Here is a 22,752-nt window from a genome sequence, read left to right on the forward strand (position 1 = left end):
CCTGTCACATTAAAATCCTGGCCTTGACTCAGAAAGGCATTATTAAATCTGATTACGGCATAAGTGATCTTCCATTGTTTGTTTGGTTCCCGGGGAAGCTAAATTAGTACATCCAGGACAATCCTTGACAATGGCTCAATTGAACGACGCTGGAGATACGCATGTCATACGTCAGTCATCACTTAGCAGAAATATGATAGCATTACTGGGGACAGTAGTGTGACTATCTGTGACGTTCATGCTTGAATTTCAGAAAAAGAAAGGAAGAAACCTGAACAGAAATGCATCAGCTTTTTTTAAAAACTGCTAGATTACAAAATTATCATGAAATGTGGGACTATTCATGGTCTCTTGGTCAGAGAAGAAATTGCTTGAAATAAGCAAAGCTTGAACAATGATTGAGATCAATTTCTTAAATAAGACTAAAAGTTGCTAAAGAGCCTTCTCGTAGTCTTGGTCTGTATATGACAGATTAAAGTAGTCTGCATGTACACTGTTTTGGTGATAAGGTCATTGATGCTCATCATTCATGGGATCTTTCAAAAGGTGATCAAGAACCTGACCAAGTCAAAATAGCAAACACAATATCCTGAACTATCTTCTGATGTTCAATCTACAGTTAAGTTCAGGTTAATAAGATTACTGCAAGTCTACCATCTCTCTGGATGACGTCCTCACATTAGAATGAACGATGATGATGGACAGCGGTTTGTTAGTCATCAGCGTCCAGACGTCAAGGGGGAGTTCCAGCTTCTTGGCCACCTGTTGTGAGGGTCTTGACAGTGAAGCCACAAATGGACACTAGCAGCTCCATGTCATCTATTGTAGGGTTCAATTCCCAGAAGAAGCCCGACTTCTTGCGTGATGATGTCAGAGACTACGTCTACCGATTGATCATCTGTTTCAAGGGTCTGGTATTAAATTATGGTCTTGACGGACACTTGCAGCTGGACTACTGAATGCCATCTTGTGTCCTGACATCACAGATGACATCTAACCAACTACCCCTATACAAATTTAAGTTCGTCGCGAACTCGTATTATGCTCGTGGTAAGCTTAATAAGATCGTTTTTTAGGCTTTAAGCTCGTAACATGCTTCCAGGACGCTAGTAACGATCTTACAAAATCTTCACGAGCTCGTGAACGAGTTCGTCACGAGCTCGTGGCGAACTCGCGGGTAAACTGGGCAGCTCGTGGCGAGCTCGTGGGTAAAAGGGGGAGCTCGTGGCGAGCTCGTGACGAGCTCGTTGGTAAAAGGGGGAGCTCGTGGCGAGTTTGTGGGTAAAAGGGGGAGCTCGTGGCGAGCTCGTGGGTAAAAGGGGGAGTTCGTGACGAGCTCGTTGGTAAAATGGGGAGCTCGTGGCGAGCTCGGGCGTAAACTGGGGAGCTCGGGGGTAAACTGGGGAGCTCGTGGGTAAAAGGGGGAGCTCGTGGCGAGCTTGTGGGTAAAAGGGGGAGTTCGTGGCGAGCTCGGGTTAAACTGGGGAGCTCGTGGCGAACTCAGGGTTAAACTGGTAAACCCAGCCCTTTAGGGTGGACACCAAAGTTTCATAATTTTTTTTAAAATATCTATCTGAATCAAAATTGAACAATTCAATGAATTTTATATACACAATGTAGAAAGCCTTTCTTGTGAAAGATTAGAAGGATTATAAATGAAGTGTTCTTAACAAAATTGTATTTTGTATTTTTCATATACGGTAACGCATGTTATGGGTGGACACCAAAGAATTTTTAGAATTTCAAACATGTGCTGTTTTTTTAACTATAACATTTTAAGCTTCATCTTTTTTTAATTGATTTGATCCATGGAGTTCTTCCAAGAAATAAACTGGGAATTGTCAAAGTTGTTCATATAATGTGCATTCATCATGCAGAAGCACCAAATGGAACGCGTGTTGCATGGTGGACACCATGCATAACAACTGTTACAAGATGTGAAATATGGTGATTATGAAAAAACTTTGCCACGCAACCTAAGGTTATTAATGACATGAGCATAAATAGATTCAGCACTTACTACCAGACAATAATTGAACATCAGATAGTCATACAAATTTAGAGAATACTCATTACCAGGAACTAGGTTTTTTCATGTCACGTTTTGGTGTACGTCCTAAAAAGGGCAAAAAATGGGTTTCACCTTACATAAAAATTTAAACCCAGGGTTTTGAAACACAACGTTATTTAAGTTATCTCCACTACATATCTGCATTAAGACATGGACAAAATTATCACCATAGAATATACTCTTTTATTTTTATACTTGGATCTGAAATATCCATGGTGAAATCTCTCCAGTATCATAAAAATACACATATGCAATTACATTGAAAGTTCAGAAAATTTATGTTGAAATTGAAACAATAGCTTTTTCATGCTGAAGTAACCTGTCAAATTTCTTGTAAATTTAATTAAATTCTTTTGAAACTTTGAAACATTTATTTGCAGCATACCAGATTGGGAAGGGGGGGGGGTGCCATTTATTCTGACTGTATCATATATTTAACACCCTGAAATGTCACTATCAGGTATTACATAAGACCACACACCCAGTGCTTGATTCGAGGTCAACTCCCTGTTTCTATCTTGCTCTCTCCTTATGTACATAGGATCCCCCCTGCTTAAACACAAATCCCTATTCCTCTCTTCTCCCCTCTCTCACTTTCTTGTGTACTCTCTCTTGTGGAATTACCACTGGTAGCATTCCTGATAAGAATGAATTGATTTAGGCCCATTTGGTCAAGTCTTTTTCTATCTTGCTGTTGTGGAGAGCAGACATGGGTTTTGAATGGTATTGCAGCTCCTTTGTTTTAGGTAAGAGAAAAACTAATTTCTCACACCTTTTAACTAAATGTTCTATTGTGTATCTATAATAAGACTAGGCCAACAGTTAGGCCTACCTCTCTTATACATTCATGAAAGAGAAGTGTAGAGTAATGATTAATGAGATAATGTATTCATTCTCTTTCTAGTGAGATATCTTTTCATATATTGGGAATTTTGTTTATCTATCTAGCACATAGTATATTCACTTCAATAAAGTAACATTAGATATCTATGTGATAAGGTTATATTCATGTAAACATTTCTGTATCTTGAATGACAAACCCTACCTTTTAGGCAACATGAGAGCACAAGAATGCATTTGGTCTGAATACTGAAAACTAGTTTGCTAGCGGATATAAAGAAGGGATTGTTCTAGAGATCCTATAGTGTACATGTATCATTACTTGGTACCCTGGGTTGGTGAATACACTGACAAAAAGGGGGGATGCTACATAGTTATTGTATGAATACCGCTTTATTAGTTTGGATCTTTGTAATATTATGAGTGATTAGAATGATGGATAAATAATTGCCAAAATGGATAATAATATTTCTTCAAAGGCAGAGTATTATACAGTGTAATTACTCACATATTTAATTTCATTATACAGTGTAATTATATAATTTGGAAATCATTTATTCATTCATATTGTTGTGTGAAGTTGTGAACCCTGCATACAGGTAACATGCATTATACAGGGTTTGTATTGATTCTAATAAAGAGCTACTTGTTTTAAGTTACATTTTATGTTATATCTTTTCTTTCTGTTCTTTGATATATAAGTGATTTAATTGATTGATATCCCAGAAGTAATGAGCTTTTAAATTGCCCTAAGAGTATCACTGTATTCTTCACCAGCTAGCCAACTGAATTGCCCTTGCATGGCCAGCCTGCAGATGTTACCAGGATATTGAAAGGCTGATAAGTTAGATAAATATATATATATGATTGCCAATAGCTCAACAGGATCATCAAGTTCACCTCTATATGTAGACACAAATTTGTTCTCAATGCCAACCTGCTGTTAAGCACGCCATTATAAAGCGTGCAGCCATTTTTTCCACGAGATTGTCGACGAACTCGCCGACGAGCTCGTCGACGAACTCGTTGACGAACTCGTCGACGAACTCGCCGACGAACTCCTTGACGAACTCGCCGACGAGCTCGCCAACGAGCTTATCGGCCAGTGACGAGCGTGTATATTTCGAGCACGCCAACGAGCTCGCCAACGAGCACGCCAACGAGTTCGTAGCTAATTTGCATATTTGGAACGAAACGAGCTCGCTGGCGAGTTCGTCTGCTTGCTCGTCAACGAACTCGTTGGCGAGCATGCTGACGAGCTCGCGTGTAAGCGTACTGAAATTTGTATAGGGGTAGTCACCTACTGAGAGGCTAGTGGGTGGGGCCATGATGACTTCATACAGCAAAGATTACGGGAGGTTTGGGGTTCAATTCCCTGCAGAATGTGTCCCAATGTCAGAGATGTTATCCATCCTCCTGGTCACATGATTTAAGGGTCTAGTGACTTTCACCATGATAGACACAAACTTCAAGAAGACGTCAGGTTAGGGATTCAATTCCCTCTTGAATGCTGTCACTCTCACATTTTTGTTAATGGAGAATTTCTTGAAGTTGCCTCCCTTAACCCTGGTGCAGAGTGGGTTCAAGTCCAAGCTGCATGTCTTACATTATATAAAAATGTCCTGAGACATAACATTTTATGATATTGTTAGTGTGTTGAATTATTCCAGTCACTTATTTCTTTCTTTGTGTGCTTGGAAATGCATTTTTTAATATTAATTTTACTATCCATTTTCATATTATTTCCCTCATCTAAGGTGCTGTTTTGCTAATTTGCAACAATCATTTCTTTCATTCAATATGAAATCACACTATCTAGCCATTGTCGATGCTAAAATCAAATTATGAGCAGAAATTTCCAACTGTTCCGCAAGTCCAAGCAAGTACATGTATGTGTGTAAGAACAGTCAGGAATCTTATGAATTATCCCATTTTAAATGAGTGACTAATAGATCTTTCATCACATACAATCAGATGAAGTCAATTTGTGCATATCAAAACGATGCATAATCTGAGCTACTGGGGCCTGGGACAGAGTTGAAGGTAATTGAGAGTCCTGGTAATGACTGAAAATAGATTCTTACAGAATGATGTGAAACATACAATGCATGTTCTTTGGCTTCCTGTAAGAAGGTTATAAATGACAATACAAAGCTCTTATGTGGCCTTCTTGCGGGCAGCCGACTAAATAAATGTAAATGGTACCTGCAAAATAAAAGTGGTATACAATGAACAGTAGCTGGGTGACGAGCAAAGAAAGATGAGACAAAAGCACTAGTGCTAAAGTAGATGCATTATCATATGTAAATCTGTGGGATGTGCTTTCCTTCGATCATTTCTACAGGTTTGCTAAAAAGTATACAAACCTAACTGGAAACAGTGATAAGAGACTTTGATGAGATCATGATAACTATCAGGAAAAAACTACAAGATCAGAAACTAAAACCACTAGTACTAGATGTTTCTTTTATTTCTTGAGTCGCAACTTGGAGTCCCTGGATTCCAAGTTTGGTTCTGGCTAACATCCAATACAGTCTAAACATTTAAGATCAAATTGGGTTAATAGAAATAAAGAACAAGAAACCACAGACAGTGACAAAGTTACTTAGAACACAGGGGACACATATCACCTCCCCCCCCCCCCCCTCCTCACCTCCTAAAAAATAAAAGTGGAAAAGAGAAAAGGAGTGAGAAAAAAGGGAGGGGAAAAGCAACATAAAAAACAACACAACCCCTACTTTGTCTCTTACATGTAATGGTCTTATTTTCTTGAAATTCATCTATCTAATAGATGACTTTCCCTGGTCCCCTGCCTTTATGGATCCAGTGCCCCTAAAATAAAAGACTGGACCCAGTAAATACTAATACAGACTACTGATGTTATAGTTCAAAGCAGACATGGAATGAGGGGTGACGTGTCTCACGTTTATGAATCACTGCAGAGTTAATAGTCCAGTATCTTTCACCTGGTTAATTAGTTCAGGATGTGTTAAAGATACCATACTACAGCAGGTAGATGTCTACAAGCATTACCTCCCTTACCTTGAAACAGACGGACAGACGTCTGCTCCCCTTCAAATATATGGGAAGATGGGAAGATATTTTCACCAAGTAACCAAATGAGTTGAAATTTTCCATTTTATGGAAAAGATCAAATGTTTGCATTGAATAAGGTCCACACTCATTAAAGAATCTCAAAAGAAAGAACAATGATTTGATAAATGACATAAAATATTATGGCAAATTATAAAATATTTATTTCATATGAATCTGCAGTAATATGAGAACTGTTATCACTCTAAAACCCCTGGCTGTCTTCTTTGCCGGTAAAGGGTAAAAAGACAATCACATCAACAATTCTTAATTCTCTAATCCTGGTATTTTAGCAGATTACCATCACACATATTTATGCTGCAAATTAAACAAGTTTCATTTAAAGCCCGACAGCACTACTTACAGCTACTTGCGCCCTCTATATAGCAAACAATGCCTTATCGGTGACCATTGATCCCCCATGATCCCCTCTTTCTAATGTTAATTGAGAGCTGATTTGATGAGTTAACCACCTGTCAGTGACGATGCAGGGAGGTCTAATTCCTCCTGGCCAAACTAGTGCAGAGGGGCTTTAAAAACTAAACTAAACTAAACAAAAAAGACATTAAAAAATATAAAAATTGATTCAAGACGAAAACTTGTCCCTCAAACATAATCATCACACCACACATCTCCATCATCAAGTAGGTCATGATCAAAGAAGGTATTGTCTTGAGATATGACAAGTCTGCAACATCCACACCCAATTAAACACCCAACAAGTCCCTTGAAGGCTTCAAGTTGATGCCTTGCAAACCACATGAAGAGGATTTTGATGCAGACTCTTTGGGGAAAGATAAAAGTTGTGTGAGGTGAGATACATTAATTGTTTCCAAGGCAACAGAAACATTTTGATTCCGATGTGATTAGCGTTGACGGTGGACATTCACCTTTCATGGGCGTCGAGCCAGGGGAAGTCCCTGGTTGGGAAATTGAATGGGGAAATCACATCGGAGCCTGGGATACAGAAAGTTAATGTAAAAGCGGCTGCGGTAAAATGTTAAGAGCGATGTTCATTTTACTTAGTCATTTCATGCACTCAAAACTCTCTTATATCTTTAGAAGTTAATTCTAAATAAATTATTAAAAGTAAAACAATATTTATATATCTAGTCTATTTTCTTTCAACTTGAAAAGCTTGAAGCCCAGAAAGAGAGATTACTGTGAGACAAACTGGGATGAAATGTTAAAGAAGAAACAGTAATTATTTCTTGTTACTGGTAGTCATTTCAAGCTCTCAAAACTCTAATAAAGATTTAATAATTCTGAAGAAACCATTAAAGAAAAAAGGATTAGGATCTCCTTTAAATCCTTTAAACTAAGGGAGCTGCACTAAGCAAAAAGCTTAAAGCATGTACCTTGCCCAACGGTTGTCATGACAAAAAGAATATCTTCTTTCATATCAAATAACATCATATAACCTTGACGACTTAATCCAGTCAAAATGTCATTGTCTGGTTTGCCTAGACCAATCCTCTTTGTCTGTCTGTCTATCTGTGTATCTGTACATATGTTTGTTCGTCTGTCTGTCTGTCTGTTTGTCTGTCTGTCCATTCATCCGCCCGTCTTTCTGTCTGCCTGTCTGTCTGTCTGTCTGCCTGTCTGTCTGTCTGTTTGTCTGTCTGTCTATCAACAATGACATCAACTTGAAGGATACCAGTCACAAAAATGAAACTAATTTCTGCTCGGCTAATGTATAAAACTAACTCCCAAGAAAAACTTTTATCCAGCCATTGATTCTATGAATGATCAGTTGTGGAGTTTGAAGAAAATAAAGGGTGTTAAACATCAAAACCCATCACATAGAACCCAAATCTCACTTCAGTTTTATGCGCTGGGTCATACCTAATCTTCTTCATTTTTTATTAAAGGTAATACAAAGTTTTGGTATGGGGTCATGAATTTGGTTCAAATGAACATATTAGAAGCATATGCGATCCTACAATATTCAGTTATCGTTGTTGCAGTTGAAATCGAGTCTAAAGTTGTGAAATTTTAGATAATAAACTCTTCATGTTGTTTAGCTCCCTCTCAAGGTCAAGATATAAATTAAGCTATAAAACGATGTTTCTTGACTGAAATTGACCAATTAGCTATTCCCGTTTGGAAATTATCTATCACAACTACATATTATGAGATTTTCATGGTCGCAGCTACCATTGTACAGCCGTAGTCGCTATTCGAAATTTTTATATTCAAATTTTCTCGAAAGCAGAAGTGTTTTAGGGGCTAAATTTTCTAGTGCTTCTAATACATCCACAGGGGCATCAAATATATCAAAATGGTAAAGAATCACTATCCACCCAATTTTCAAAATTCCCAAAACTTTGTATTACCTTTAACAATGTTGTGCTACAAGAGAGGGATAACATTCAGATAGACAAGAGATATATGTTGGTCCAGTGGTTAGCTCAATAGTCTCCCACCAAACAAATCTTGGTTCAAACTACAAATCTCACCTTTTTTTAAATGCTGAGGTATCAGATCTATTCAGTTTGAATATAATAAAATTTGATTGATATTTTGGTAAATACAAACTAAACACACAAGCCATTTACCCCCTACAATATCATCAACAGACAGCTCTTTATACACTGATATTGACCTTATTATATTCTAGTTCCAGTGTAGTATGTTCAAAGCCAGTAGGGTGTTAGCTCTATTTTACAGTTTGTGAGATAAGGCCCTTCTGGCTCTGAAGAAACGTTTTATCAATATTTATATCCAAACACATCTCATGACCTTGACAACCGTATTTCATATCATTTTTGCTCCGTGTCTGTCCATCCGTTTCCAATCATTTTCTCAATCTTCATGTCCCATCATGCATCTTGACAGAGACGCCCCGAGGCACCATCCCCTAGCTATCGCAGGAAACCGACTCACGAACGAGAATCGAGAGCTCAGCTTTCCTTCCATCGTCGGACATACTTGAGTCATCTCGGCTGGAGAATGCCGGTCAGTCGGTCAAGCTTTCCTTTCAACAAATTTTTAGTTTTTTACACAGTATTTCATCTTCAACCATCCCTGAGAACACAAACTTTCTGTCAAATTTAAATCACAATGATACTCTGTTTAACAAAAGTTACCTCAAGACCTTAATTTTCCTAAAAAGTTGATATTAATTTTTTCCTTATTCTTCACAATACCTCTTGCCCTGCATGCCCCTTCTCAGATTTTTCCTCTTTTATTAACAGTTTTTTCTTTCCTCTTTATTTTTTCTTTTCTCTTTATTTTTTCTTGTCTTTTTTATCAACCTGTTTATTTCTTTCGACTCTATATAGGCGCATCCTAATCATCTCGAGATTTCCAAATAGCCCGCTATTTCTGATTTGGGAAATAATCCCGAAGTTACAAATCATGTCTTCATCAGCTCGAGATTCGACCTTGAAACTTGAAACTCGACCATAAGAAATTAGCTTGAGATATTTTGCTCAGCGTTAGCGCATAGTGCTAGTCTTCGGTCTGGTGAAGACGCACAGGACAAATAGATGGATATTTTGCCAAATAGTGGGATATTTTGCAAACTATCCCAAGATATCTTGGGATGACAATCCCGACAGAATATCTCGCTAATTGCAACTTCGGGCTGATAAAGACGCAAATTAGCTGGATAGTTTGCGATTGGGAGAGTTCAAATAAGGGGATATTTGGCAATCTCAAGCTAGTGAAGACAGGCCTTGTGTGTATTCTTCTCTTCCTTTCCTTATCCAGGACCCTATCTATGTTAGATATATTTTCCCTTATGAACCACCCCCTCTCCTCTCCCCACCTCCCACCCCCATGAAGACATATCCTTTTCCTTATTAATTTAACAATGAAAATAATTATAATGCATGTACATTGTTAATTCCACTGACCAAACAGGAGATTTGCCAATTCCTGAAAAATATTTATCCAATCACCTTACTCATCGCGACCCCAGCTTGATGTCCAAAATCAAAGTAGCCCAAGAATGACCTTCCTGGATGGGTCATCCTCTTTTCCTTCCCAAACCCTTGTTATCTATATTTACCCAAATTGGCAACTCTTGTTCATCTGTCAAGCAAATTTGTAACATCTTCACTCCATGAATGACGATGTTTCTCCAGCAGTGTCACAGCTTGCAGTGGTTTAGTCATCATATTTCTTCTATTTTTGAAACATAATCTTGTAATTTAATTGTCCCTTACTATGAGATCATAGACTGGTTTAACATCACCCCCTACCGATAAGTGTGCTCTGATACTCAGCTTAATGTCACACATCACTCATAGAAATATATGCCGCCGATCACCTTGTAAACTTTAAATCAAAAACTTGAATTGAAGATCTCTTCATGCTCATTCCTCTGCGCCCAACAACGTTATTGAATGTCTAATCAGGAAAAATGTTTTCATAAACTCTTGATCACTTTGATTTGGGGGGAGAGGGGTATTTCAAAACAATGGAAATCTCTTTCCCCCTTCTTGCCTACTCCAGCTACAGAGCCCCTCCACCGGAAATCTTCATTTGCTTTATAGAGTTAATATCTATTACAATCATGGGGTTATGGTGAGAGATAAAGGAAAGGAACAGAGATTAATTACTAATCCAATCAGGAAGAGGAAATCATTAATTAATATACTATTACTAATGAGAGTAGGTTAAACAGGCCAGAGCATCTTCGTATCATAACAAAATGCACCTAGAACATCTTTAACCCTTATTACACTACAGGAACCAACTGTGATCCAATTTATAATGAAGTTGCAAGATCATTAGATAAATGAATGAAATAAATAAGTATTTTGTAATGGACTTGGATGACTTATAGTACTGTAAAATAAAGATTGCAAAATATGTTGGCCCTTAAGTCAGGAGAAGGCCCGATTATCCATGGCATATTCTAGTGATTTCGCCAATTGCAAAACTGTCCTCAATTTGGCCGTTTTTTCTCAGAATAGAATTCATATTTGAGTAGATAAACAGCCCAAAGCATCCTCAATCAGGAAGATATTATATTGCAATTTTCATATCTAATGAAATGATAATAACAGTCACATTTTTTAGTTTGTTTTAGTTTGTCACCTAGGCAACAAAGGCATGACTTTAAGGTTGCCTAACAGGATTTCAGGTGGCCATTGTGATTATTGCCTCCCTTGTAATATTAGATTGTGTGGTCACTTTTTGAACATTGCTAAGCGTAATGGTTCCAAGAAAAGCATTTTAAGAGCAGGGAAGTGAGTTATTGTCATTTCTTCTTACTGTTCATTTAAATGTGGTGTAAATTCCCCTGGTTACCTTCCTACAGGCATACACATGTCCTTGCTTTCTAAGCAACTGGGTGACATAAAACATCAATTAATCAATCAATCAATCAATAGTTATTGAGCCAATTGGCGAAATGTGGGAAATCAGCCTAGGCCTGTCGTCATCGGACCGAAGTTGCAAAATAACCAGCTATTTTCAGACTTGGGATATTTTATCGAAGCTCGAAATTGCGTCTATACCAGACCGATACTCTCATCACAAACTAGCTCGGACGGGCACAAATTAGCCCACTATTTACCAAATAGTGGGCTATTTTGGAAACAAGACCAAGATTTCTAGGGATATTTTCTCGACCAAATAGCCTGCTAATTGCAACTGCGGGTTGATGACGACGCAAATTAGCTGGCTAATGTGAGATCGGGCTAGTTAAAATAGCGGGTTATTTTGCAACTTCGGTCTGATGACGTCTGATGACGACAGGCCTACTGAGTAGGTTAATACTCAAAGTAATTACATTGAATACTGGAATGAACTACTGTAAGAAGCCAGCAAACGTGAGTTTGAATATATATGATTATATAATGTGAGTTATATTTATAGACGTCCAGTGAGTGTGCGGGTATGGAAATGATGGAGTCGGCATGGCCAGGATGATCAGGAAACAACTGATCCTTACAAATCCTCTCATTGCTACTGGTTAGAGGAGCATTTGATCTTCTTCTTCCTCCTCTCACGCTTCTCTATCCTTACATCGACATGATATCATTGCTCCTATCGGGATTATGTTCTTAAAGTATTGTCACTGATTAAACATCCAAAAATAGATGAATTTCACGAATAGCAAGCCTCATAGACCCATGGAACACTATATTACTATCATATCTTTATCAATTCTGATTTGATAAATGAAGAACAGGCAGTAACTGGAGGAAATTCTGATAATTAATACTGCAATTTGAATAATAATTTAATACCACGACTTACAACAATCAATTCACGACGTTCACAATGTCCATAAGGGTGGATTTTTAAGGACTTTCTTCAAAGAGAGAATGTACCGTGACTCGCTGTTCTTCATTTTTTAAGTATACTTCTAAATTTTAAGTACTCTCCTTGTCCTTCAAAAATCCAAGCATGGATGTAAATTGAAGGAGACATAAACACACTAAGGCAGCTTCATTGGAATTGAGAGAACAGTCTGAACTTGAAATCACTTTCAGATGACTGATTCAAGCTTGATTTAACAAAACTAATTCTTTAGTTTTCTTATAATGATGACTGACAAGCAAGCAATATTCTGACAAATTGTAATTGATTTCATATTTGTCAGTTGCAAGAGTTCCTCCACATAAAGTCTAGATTGTTTCAAACTCGAATCTCTGAAATGAGGGGGTGAGACAAGAGATGGGAAGAGCCAGGAACGATGACAAAGCTCTACAAATTAAGTGCAGGTGTGCTGGCCCCAAACCTTAGATCAATCGGACGCAACCCCCTGAGATGGCCTGGTTATTCTATCCTTTGGGAGTAGATGGTTTTCAACGGAGCATGAAGAGATGCGCTCAGCAACGTTAATATTAACTTAACTCTAAGAATACCAATATCCTAGGCAATGAGGTATTCAGCAGGGGGGAGGGATAAATTGTATTATTTAGATACATGGTACAATTAACTCAATATTCTATTGTCAGTGTTCCAAAAAATATATATATCCTTATTTCTCTCTCTTTCTTTCTTTCTTTTTATCTTGTTTTCTTTTCCTGTCCCATCCCTTCTCCATCTAATCCTGCTCTCTCTCTCTCTCTCTCTCTCTCTCTCTCTCTCTCTCTCTCTCTCTCTCTCTCTCTCTCTCTCTCTCTCTCTCTCTCTCTCTCTCTCTCTCTCTCTCTCTCTCTCTCTCTCTCTCTCTCTATCTCTTTTCCTCCCCCTCTCATAGTTCATCTCTTTGGAGCCAGAAGGGCATTACCACATACACTTTAATACAGAGTTAACATCCTTCTAGCTCTGAGTGGACACTTTCTCCTGCTGTGAATAACTTCATAAACAAAAATAACAAATGTGTAAGGCTAACGCTCTCTTCAATTTCTCTTCCTGTATTTTCCCATTATCTCATGTAACTAAATAAAATAAAGATAATTTACCTCACTCTAACAGAACTAAAAGATCTCTCTTCATTACCTTCCTTACCTTTTAAAGGGCTCAAGCTATGCAGCAAAATGATTTCATATGTCATCATCACTTACCTGTAGATTAAAAAGAGAAAAGGAAAACAAAAAATACAGAAAGTTATTAAATTGTTGAAAGTTTCACCCCTCAGAAAATGGTAAACATATAGTGATTGTTACATCAGATTATTAAGAAATATGCAATTCACAGATGAAAATATATACTTTCAATGCGACATCTACTCAATAAAATATGCTTTTTACATCAGATGTACATGTACAAGGCATTTACTCATGTGAATACAGTTTATTAAGCAAAAGTAACTGCCAAGTCCTGTTGTCATGCCTAAACATTGGCTATACTTGGCAACTAGAGGGAGCTCTTTAAACTTGAGAATCAGAGTCATGTGTATTGAGCTTTCAGTGATAATAATTCTTTTGTTGTGGGTTTGTTATGTGCTTGCCCACAATAACAACATATTGTTACCTCCCAATTAAACAAAATCCTATTGGGAAAATTGCTACATCTTTACATTTTTTCCATCCTGATTTCTCTTTTAAAATCAAAGATAAAACTACTAGTTGAAAGAAAAAACAGTATAAAGTCATGTCTAAGTATTCATCAATAATTAATTGAATGCACAGAAATAAAAATACAAAATTAGTGAACTGATACAGGATTGTGGTATATTCATAGGGAAATCCACCAAGTGGTTTCAGGAATTCTAGAAATAATGGCAACATGTCAGATAAAAATATGTATATAGTAAAAGTATCCTTTCCTCCTAAATGAATTTCGAAAATTAGACATATACTAATATTTTCATGAGAAAGAAAAAATATAATCACGAATTCATCTGTTAAGAGCCAGAAGGGCATTTAGTCTGTGTAAAAGACTTTGATTTAATGCCCTACTGGCTCTCAGCAGAATTTACATAATAGGATGTCACCTGAAAATGAACACGAGCTATCAAGATCTTTAGAGTATCTAATACATAACTTATGTCTCCTATAATTATTAGAAGGACAAAGTGTATGAACTTGAATCCTCACCGGCCACTGATACAAAATCGCACTGATTAATTGACGAGGATGGGTATTAATCAGCCTTCAAGTAGGAACAACCTATTTTCCAGCGCCACAAGAGCGCGCTTTGGTCGTCACCCCGGTTTCCCCCTCAATGCTCTCCAAATTACCCCAGCAACTAAACACTGCAGAGTGCACAATAATTCCCAGCTGACATTTGCACAGGGATCCGCCACGAGTAGTGTGGCAGATTTACGTCAAATACAATCTAATTAGGGTCCCAATTTACCTTTTAATACCATCAATTTGGGCTGTATATATGACGAGTAATAAAGCACTGAGTGTCATTTGAGTGCAACAGGGGATTAGAGGTATAGGAGTTTAATGTGAGAGAGTATGCAAAATGTTTGTATTTAAATGTATAAAATTCTCACATCACAATTAGAGAATGACAGCACGTGTTAGAGTATTTCGGTCTCTAAGAATAAATATTTGGCATAAAGTGAAAGGGTTTTCTCAGTGCCTAGATGATCTTCAGCAACTGCTATCAGTGCAATGTGCATATATTATGATTCCATTTTCTACCCCTGGGTCTTGAGTAACAGTTGCAGATGAAATGCCCAATTAAGGTATAAGCATTTATTGTAACAACATTCAAACTCTTGATTGAAAAATGATGAACCCCTTTTCTAGTCTCTCTATGTGTTTTATTTGTGACTTACAAAATGATCATCTCACAACTTTGTGTCACTGTACCACAATGAACTCCCCCGTGTCACCCCCAACCGCACAGGCATACCGTGCTTTCTAACTGAGCCTTTTCTTTTATTTTCATAATGAATCCATAACTAATCACTACAAAATGAAAAAGAAACATGAAAGGATATCAAACAGCTAAAGCAACTTTATGCCTTTTACAATAAAGGCGAAAAAAGATTGATCTACTGCTGCTTGACCCATTCAACAACATCAATTTCTTACTGAGAGGGAGACATTTTTTGAAGGAACACCGGTCAGTGCCATTTCCATCACTTACAAAAACCTCTGCATGATTAAAAGCTTTAACTAGTTGCTAAATTATTAAAGGGATAGCTTTCTCATCAAATGAACACACACACACAAATATTAAATGGACAACAACAAAATTAAATGAAATGGAGAGAGCAAGTGGCGGAAGTGTGAAGTTACACCGTTCTTACAAGTATGACGGCCATGGAATGTGAGAATACATGTACCGCGGCAATCAATACCGGCCTTCGATTTGACGTATCGGATCCTCGATAACCAACCGCACCGCACGATGAGTACACAGTAGCCGTACGATTTGCTTGTGAAATAGGATGTTGGCTTACAGCTTCAATAAAATGTCTCAATTTCTAGGACCAATTGTTGTCTTTGTATTGCTTGCACCGTTTCCTTTAGCAATGTGACATCGATATGTTTCATACCGTAGACACAGCGAGGTGTAGAGAAACTATCCTGCCTTTTCCTTCCTCTTGTTGACATGGGATATATATTGTGTGTGTTCCTTTCAGCATGATGCTTTATTTTAGCTGTCATCGCAAGATTCATAAATGTGTAACTGAAATTATTTCTCAATAACACTTATGCATGTTGGATGTTTCTAGCCTCAAATTTTCCTGAAGGTTCATGAATGCTCAAGGCCATCTTGTTATACTTCTTCAGATTTCTTAGTTTACATTTTAGATTTTTGGGCCTAAATCCATGGGGTTGGTTTTCATCTAAACCATGTTCTATGCCAATTCACTTAAGGGTGGCTCAAAGGAAGAAAACAATATCTAAATATTCTTTGTTTTTGTAAAAATAAGGGCAAACAAATATTTTTGTTCTGTTTTTACCTGGGTCTTGAATGAATTTCTTAGAATTCTTTTTAGTATTTAGCATATATATCTATTAGTCTCTTTCTTCATGTCTGCCTGTCAGAATATACATTTCCTTGTCTCTCTCTCTCTCTCTCTCTCTCTCTCTCTCTCTCTCTCACACACACACACACACACCCTCTCTCTCACCCCTTTATCTGTCTGTCTTTTGATCTCTCTCTCTGTGCCTTTCTGTCTCTCACCCCCCCCCCTTCTTTCTCTTTTGCTCTCTCTCTGTCTCTCTCTCTCTCTCTGACCTATTATCTTTCTATCTCTGTCCCTATGTCTGTCCCTATGTCTGTCTCTGTCTCTCTCTCTCTCTCTCTCTCTCTCTGTCTCTCTCTGTGTCTCTCTCTCTTTGTCTCTCTCTCTCTCTCTCTCTCTCTCTCTCTCTCTCTCTTTCTCTCTCTCTTCATCCTTCTATCTCACCTGATATCTCTGTCTCTCTGATATTGTTGTTTTCCACACTTTGACCGATTTAAGGTGGCGTCATTAGCACGAGACAGACCATCCTCAGACACCGAGGTTTACAACCATTAATGAACTCCCGCCAGAAAAGTACACACAGATGTAAAAAACACCTGTGACCTGTTCATTTCAGCCAGGCATCTTCTTGTTCTAATTGTGAAAGGAAAAGAGATAGCCACCTAATTCTCTTCTCAATAAATCTGGCCACTCTGTAGGTGGAGCGCGTTTATCTAGGCTTGCCACTAGATATGTACATATCGTACCCCACTATCGAACCCCACTATCATACCCCACTATACGATCGTGATTTGCGGGATGTCGCGTTTATCTACTCTTCACGATTCAAAATAAAGGCCTTGTGTCTGCCCAGCTGTTTTGACCCGGGAAGCAGACAGTTTCTCGGAGGTCAAATTCACACACATGCTTGTACACAACACCTGTGTGGTCCTATTTGTATGTGACATTCAAAACAGCTTTGCGTTTATCGATCTCTCAGAAACGTGATTCTGGCTGTATGTCACATACAAAACGCACCTTTTTGCGTCTTTTGATATGCCCATATCTAAAGACGTTTGAAAAAGGCTTTGCGTTTATCTACTTCTAAATTTGCCTGAAAGACGTTTGAGAAACCTGATTCTAGCAAAAAATTTCCTAGATAAACGCAACCTTTATTAGCACTAGGAAGCTCAAGCTTGAGAAAATGGACCATATCCCTGGTAAAATTGATATTTTTTAATGTGTTTTTCGTTAATCAAGAATGAAAGGTGGACTGGTTGAATTAGGGACTTTGCTGAGTACTTTTAGATGTTAGCTTTAATAAGTCTCATTCTAAAGAAACATAAATCAGGACCAAATCAATTTTTTTTTACACACTTCATAGATTAAACATGGTAATAATAACTTAGCTGTGAACAATATATAAATTAGAGTGCATCTTCACCCAGAAATATCTCACTAAGTACTGTACCAAGGATTGAACCCCAACCTCTACATCCCCAGTCAGGTAATTAAGCCAGTTTTCTACAACATCTCTTTCATATCAATATTGAAATAATCTATACCTATCACTTCCTAATAATGTATATCAATACTTTGTGACATGGCATGAGTTACTCGTAATGCAATAACTATACACGTAGATCTTTCAAATTACTTGACAATTACACAGCCATTTTAACGACTTGCATGTTTACTAAGCTGTTGACTACCCAACATGCTTTTTCAATTTGCCCCCCCCCCCCTGGTCCAGACTCTATCCCTGTATATTACTTGGGTTTTATGAACACAAATGGCAATTCCAGAGTGATTGTTTCTCCCATACCGTGCAATTATGTGACTAATATATTCTGTGTTTGTGCCCTATAAGTTCTTTCTGTAATTTTTTTTCAATCATTATCTGTTTTTAATATTTCTGATTGCAACAAGAATTCTCATATATTTCCCCGGTTATTTCAATTGAGCTTCAATTCTTCCTCCATCTGGTGGCTATTTAACAATAATTATTATTTGTCTGAATATCAATAATAGCAGGATTTGGAGAGCAATGGTATACTAAATAGCATGATAAAAAGTCCATGCTCAACCACTTCGGTTTGATTTACATCAAATGAAGTTGCTGCTTCTTTTGGCCAGGGTATGAAGAAAAAACACTGAAGATATTGAAGATCTGTCTTGCAATTACATGAAAGTCGCTGCCTACGGACACCTAGTGGTGCACGTATTAAGCCTATGGGAATAAGAGAACCAAGTGGTCAACAAATTAGAAGAAGAAGAAAAAAAACTACTTCCATCACAATCTGGTGATATGAATTAATCCCTTCTGAATTTAATTTTTAATCCTTTCATGGTGTATATGAATAAAAACAATCCTTAATGGTAAAAGATGGAAAACATAAAATAACTTTGTATATTATTTTCTCATCAGAATTCCAATGTCTAATTTCCTTCTGATTATATTTTTTTCTTGTTCCTTCTTGTTTCATCCTCTGCAAGAGCATTTTAACAATTTCTTTTAAACCTAAATTCCCATATTCAGCACAGAAAATGATGATGTGTGCCATGATTTTATTACTGAAAAGGTCAATATGAATTCTCACAAACACGATTTTCATTTCCCTTTTTGTTGTTGCCTTGATTGTGCAATGTAAACCTAATGACAATGGATTTCCCTTTGGTTATGCATAAATACATCCCTACAAACCTATTTTGTTTTCCCCCATCATTTCGACCTTCCCACTGGTGAATTAGAGCCTATACAGCTTGATAAAAGCACCTGAAAATACACTCTTCTACATCCTAATACATGTAGTGCTCTCGAACAATGAGCTTTTAATCTACCTGTTTTCCTTAGAACAAATTGAAGTGCTCATCTATCAAACTGCTACTTGCAATTCAATGAAGATTTAATGATGGGTATATTTAGCTTCCTTAATGGAACTGGAATACAACAAGACACAGGGGAATGAGAAAGCCACTTCAGTCCTTAAAGGCACACTGTCCTACTTGTAGCTACTTGCTCCCTCTATATAGAAAACTTCCCAAATCGGTGCCTGTTGGTCCCCCATGATCCTCTTTTTCTTATGTTAAATGAGAGCTGAGTTAATGAGATAGCCACCTGTCACAGTGACCTCCATGGCTCACTGGGTGGTCTAATCCCTTCTAGCTGAAGTAGTAACGCCTCCCTTTAAAGGAAGTATCGACAGCTCACAGCAATATTGTGAAGTTTAATAGAGAAAAGGGAAGTTTAAATCATCAGTTGAAGGGGATTCATGGATTGAGATGAACATGATAGAAAATGGATAATAATATATATCCAAAGAAATTAGATTCCAAATCTGGGACAATGTGAAAAGCCCAAGATTTTAAAGCCACAGAAACAAAAAAACATTTAAAGCCACACTGTAATACATGTAGCTACTTGCTCCCTCTATATACAAAACAATGCCTTATTGGTGACCATTGGTCCCCCATGATCCTCTTTTTCTTATGTTAACTGAGAGCTGAGTTGATGAGATAACCACCTGTCCAATGACCTTGCAGGGCGGTCTAATCCCTCCTATAAACTAGTACAGATAAGCTTTAAAGTAGGGATATCTGTAACTAAAACTATTTATAACTGTAACTTTAACTTTAACTATGACTATAACTGTGTAACTATGCATATATCTATAACCAAAGCTATAACTACTGTATAACTACTGTATAACTATTACTAAACTAAACTATAACTAAAAACCATAACTATAACTATAACAATAACCATAGCACTAGCCATAACTGTAATCATGACTATAACCATAGCTGTAACCATATAATTATAAATATAAATATAACTATAGCTATCACTTTAACACTAACTATGACTATATATAACTAAAACTATAACTATAACTACAACTTAATCCTTTTTGGAGTAAACCTCCTAATATAAACCACTGGGTAGGACATCCCTTTAATCACGTCTCAGCTCCTATCACTCCATGTGTGCTAAAAACCAGGTGTGAAGAGCCTGCTGACTGAAAAGTCTCTTCATAAATTTGACCAAGTCCAGAACCATCCCACACCTTGCATTTCAGGTTAGATGGAATAGTTAAAGAGGCTGACCTAAATTCCAAAAGACGAATGATTCTCGACACCTTCTGCACGAGTGTCTCATGCCTTCTTAAAATCCCATTCGGACACAGAGACATTGACCTCACGCTTTATAGGTAATCTGCAGTTCAGGTATTTATGATGGGATATAAATTCTAATGAAATATAAATTCCCATATAATAAAATTTATAAAAAAATTGTACATGGTTTATAATACAAATAAATGTTATCTGCCAAGCAATTTTGGTGTAAAATATTAATAGCTGAGAAATTAGCAAATAAATAAGAAAATCAAGCGACTTATCCCAACCCAAATGTTTTAAAAGTGTGTGCAAAGCTTAGTTCATCTGTTCATGACCAGAAGGATGTTAACTCTGCGTTAAAGTATATACAAGCTTGAAACTCCCCTATGGTTGCACATAGTTTAAGTCATGCTTTTCTGTGACTTCCGGCATGTTTAGTACAAACTTAGTACTGCATCTTAAGTAATGCGGAATTACTCCAATACAAAAGCATATTTTAACTTTGCTGTAAATGTCTCTTGTAATGACAAATTTTTATAAATGGAAACTGCAACACCATTTTAAGAGCAAATTCTGCAACACAATTTTTAAAGTGAATTCTGCATCTCAAAGATTAAAATATTCCTCTACAAAAAAGTCAATAAAACCTTCAGTTTTTAAAGAGAGTACATTGTAAATAGAATACTTCCATGCACACAGCACTTACAAATAACGAGGGGCGGATTTCCTAGCTCTTTCTTGAGTAATGGACAATAGTGTGAATTGAATACACATCTCCAGGCTATACCAGGCATCGATTACAAAGTTATCAAGAATCTATCTCAGAAACCAAATGACAGAGAGCTCCTGCACTTAAAAAAGCTGCACAGTGCCTCTTTGAGTGACAGAAGCATAATATCTCCGAGCTGAAAAAATCAGGAGTAATAACGTTTTCAAAAAACACAAGCAGAGTCAACGTTAAAGCGATTATGAAAATAAGTTTACGCTGGATTTTGCAACAAAGTCTAGGCGGGCTGACAATTTAATTATATTTAAGGTTTGATGGAAAATCGATGTAAATACCGGGAATGAAGGAAGGTTGTAATGAACAAGGCACGGCATGTGAGATGAAGTTTAAATACACAAGATGTTGCTTCCAAAGTTCTGGGCTGACATTCTTCAATTCTACTAATTTGCATGCATTTAATTGTTCAACACTTTATCAATCTTACTCTTTCTTGCTATTCAGTGGTCTACCACATCCACATAATATAAAGAAATGTAGAAAGAGTCTAAAAAAAAAGCAATGAATGGCTCTTTAAGATCTAAATACACATAATCAAGGGAAAATATACCAAAGAAATATATTTCTATAGTGACTCCTGCTATGAATAGATGTGGCATTTCTTTGGCACTACGATTCCTACCAAAATCCTCACGTTCTTAAAATTGCACAATAAAGGCTGGCATTGAGGAGAGGCAAAACTTTTTAAATGATGAATATCTTTGAAAACCGCAGAGAAAAATTTACCCTCATAATTGCATTATACATGCAGAAATGAATGAATTCACATCTCCCTGTGATAGTAATAAGATTATTCTGCCACAGTGTGTTAGTGTGTATAGATAGGTGCAGACATTTCCTCACACACTGTGGGGTTTGGTGGGATAGGAAGAGGGAAGTATATTCATCAATTATAATACTTTGGAGAAACCATTTGGTGCTATTCCTCTTGTTGTTGCTTTTTTCCTCCACATTTTCATTAGAAAAACTTAAGAACAGCAGTTTTTCCACAAAGAATGGCCAATCTTCAAAATGGAGAAGTTTCTTTAGGCTAACAGTAGTGAAGTGCTGCAAAAGGATGGAAAGTAATCAACAAAATTGATGTATTTGGATACAAAAAAGGGCATTTACCTGGATTGAGTGAGGTTTTGTGATTAGAAGAGCTATTCAAAACTCTCCATCCGCATTTTATGTTTTTATTTCATGTATTTCCTTGCAGAATGGAGAACTTTAATCTTTATCTCAGGACATATTTTACTATACAAAACAGAACATATTATACCGCTAATGATGCTGGTCATTGGATACATTTGACTATCCCTCTTTGAAAGTATTTTATAACAGTGCCCAGCTAACCATGAAGGGGGGAGGTGCAATACAGACTTGTACCCCTTTCAAAACCCTACTAGGTGAGGTACACTAAAAAAAAGTGTCCCCCATTATATGCTAGTGCCCCCTTTCTAATTTAAGAGAATTGAAAAGCACCTGTAAATTTAATTTATAAAGTTTGGTTTTTAGGGGGTGTATTACAGAGACATTTTGGAATGGTGCTTCCCTCCCCAATCTTTACAGAATCCACCTGTCTGATACAACTTACTATCC

This window comes from Strongylocentrotus purpuratus, unplaced genomic scaffold (assembly GCF_000002235.5).
Source record: "Strongylocentrotus purpuratus isolate Spur 01 unplaced genomic scaffold, Spur_5.0 spur5_scaffold_7, whole genome shotgun sequence".
NCBI lineage: Eukaryota > Metazoa > Echinodermata > Echinoidea > Camarodonta > Strongylocentrotidae > Strongylocentrotus > Strongylocentrotus purpuratus.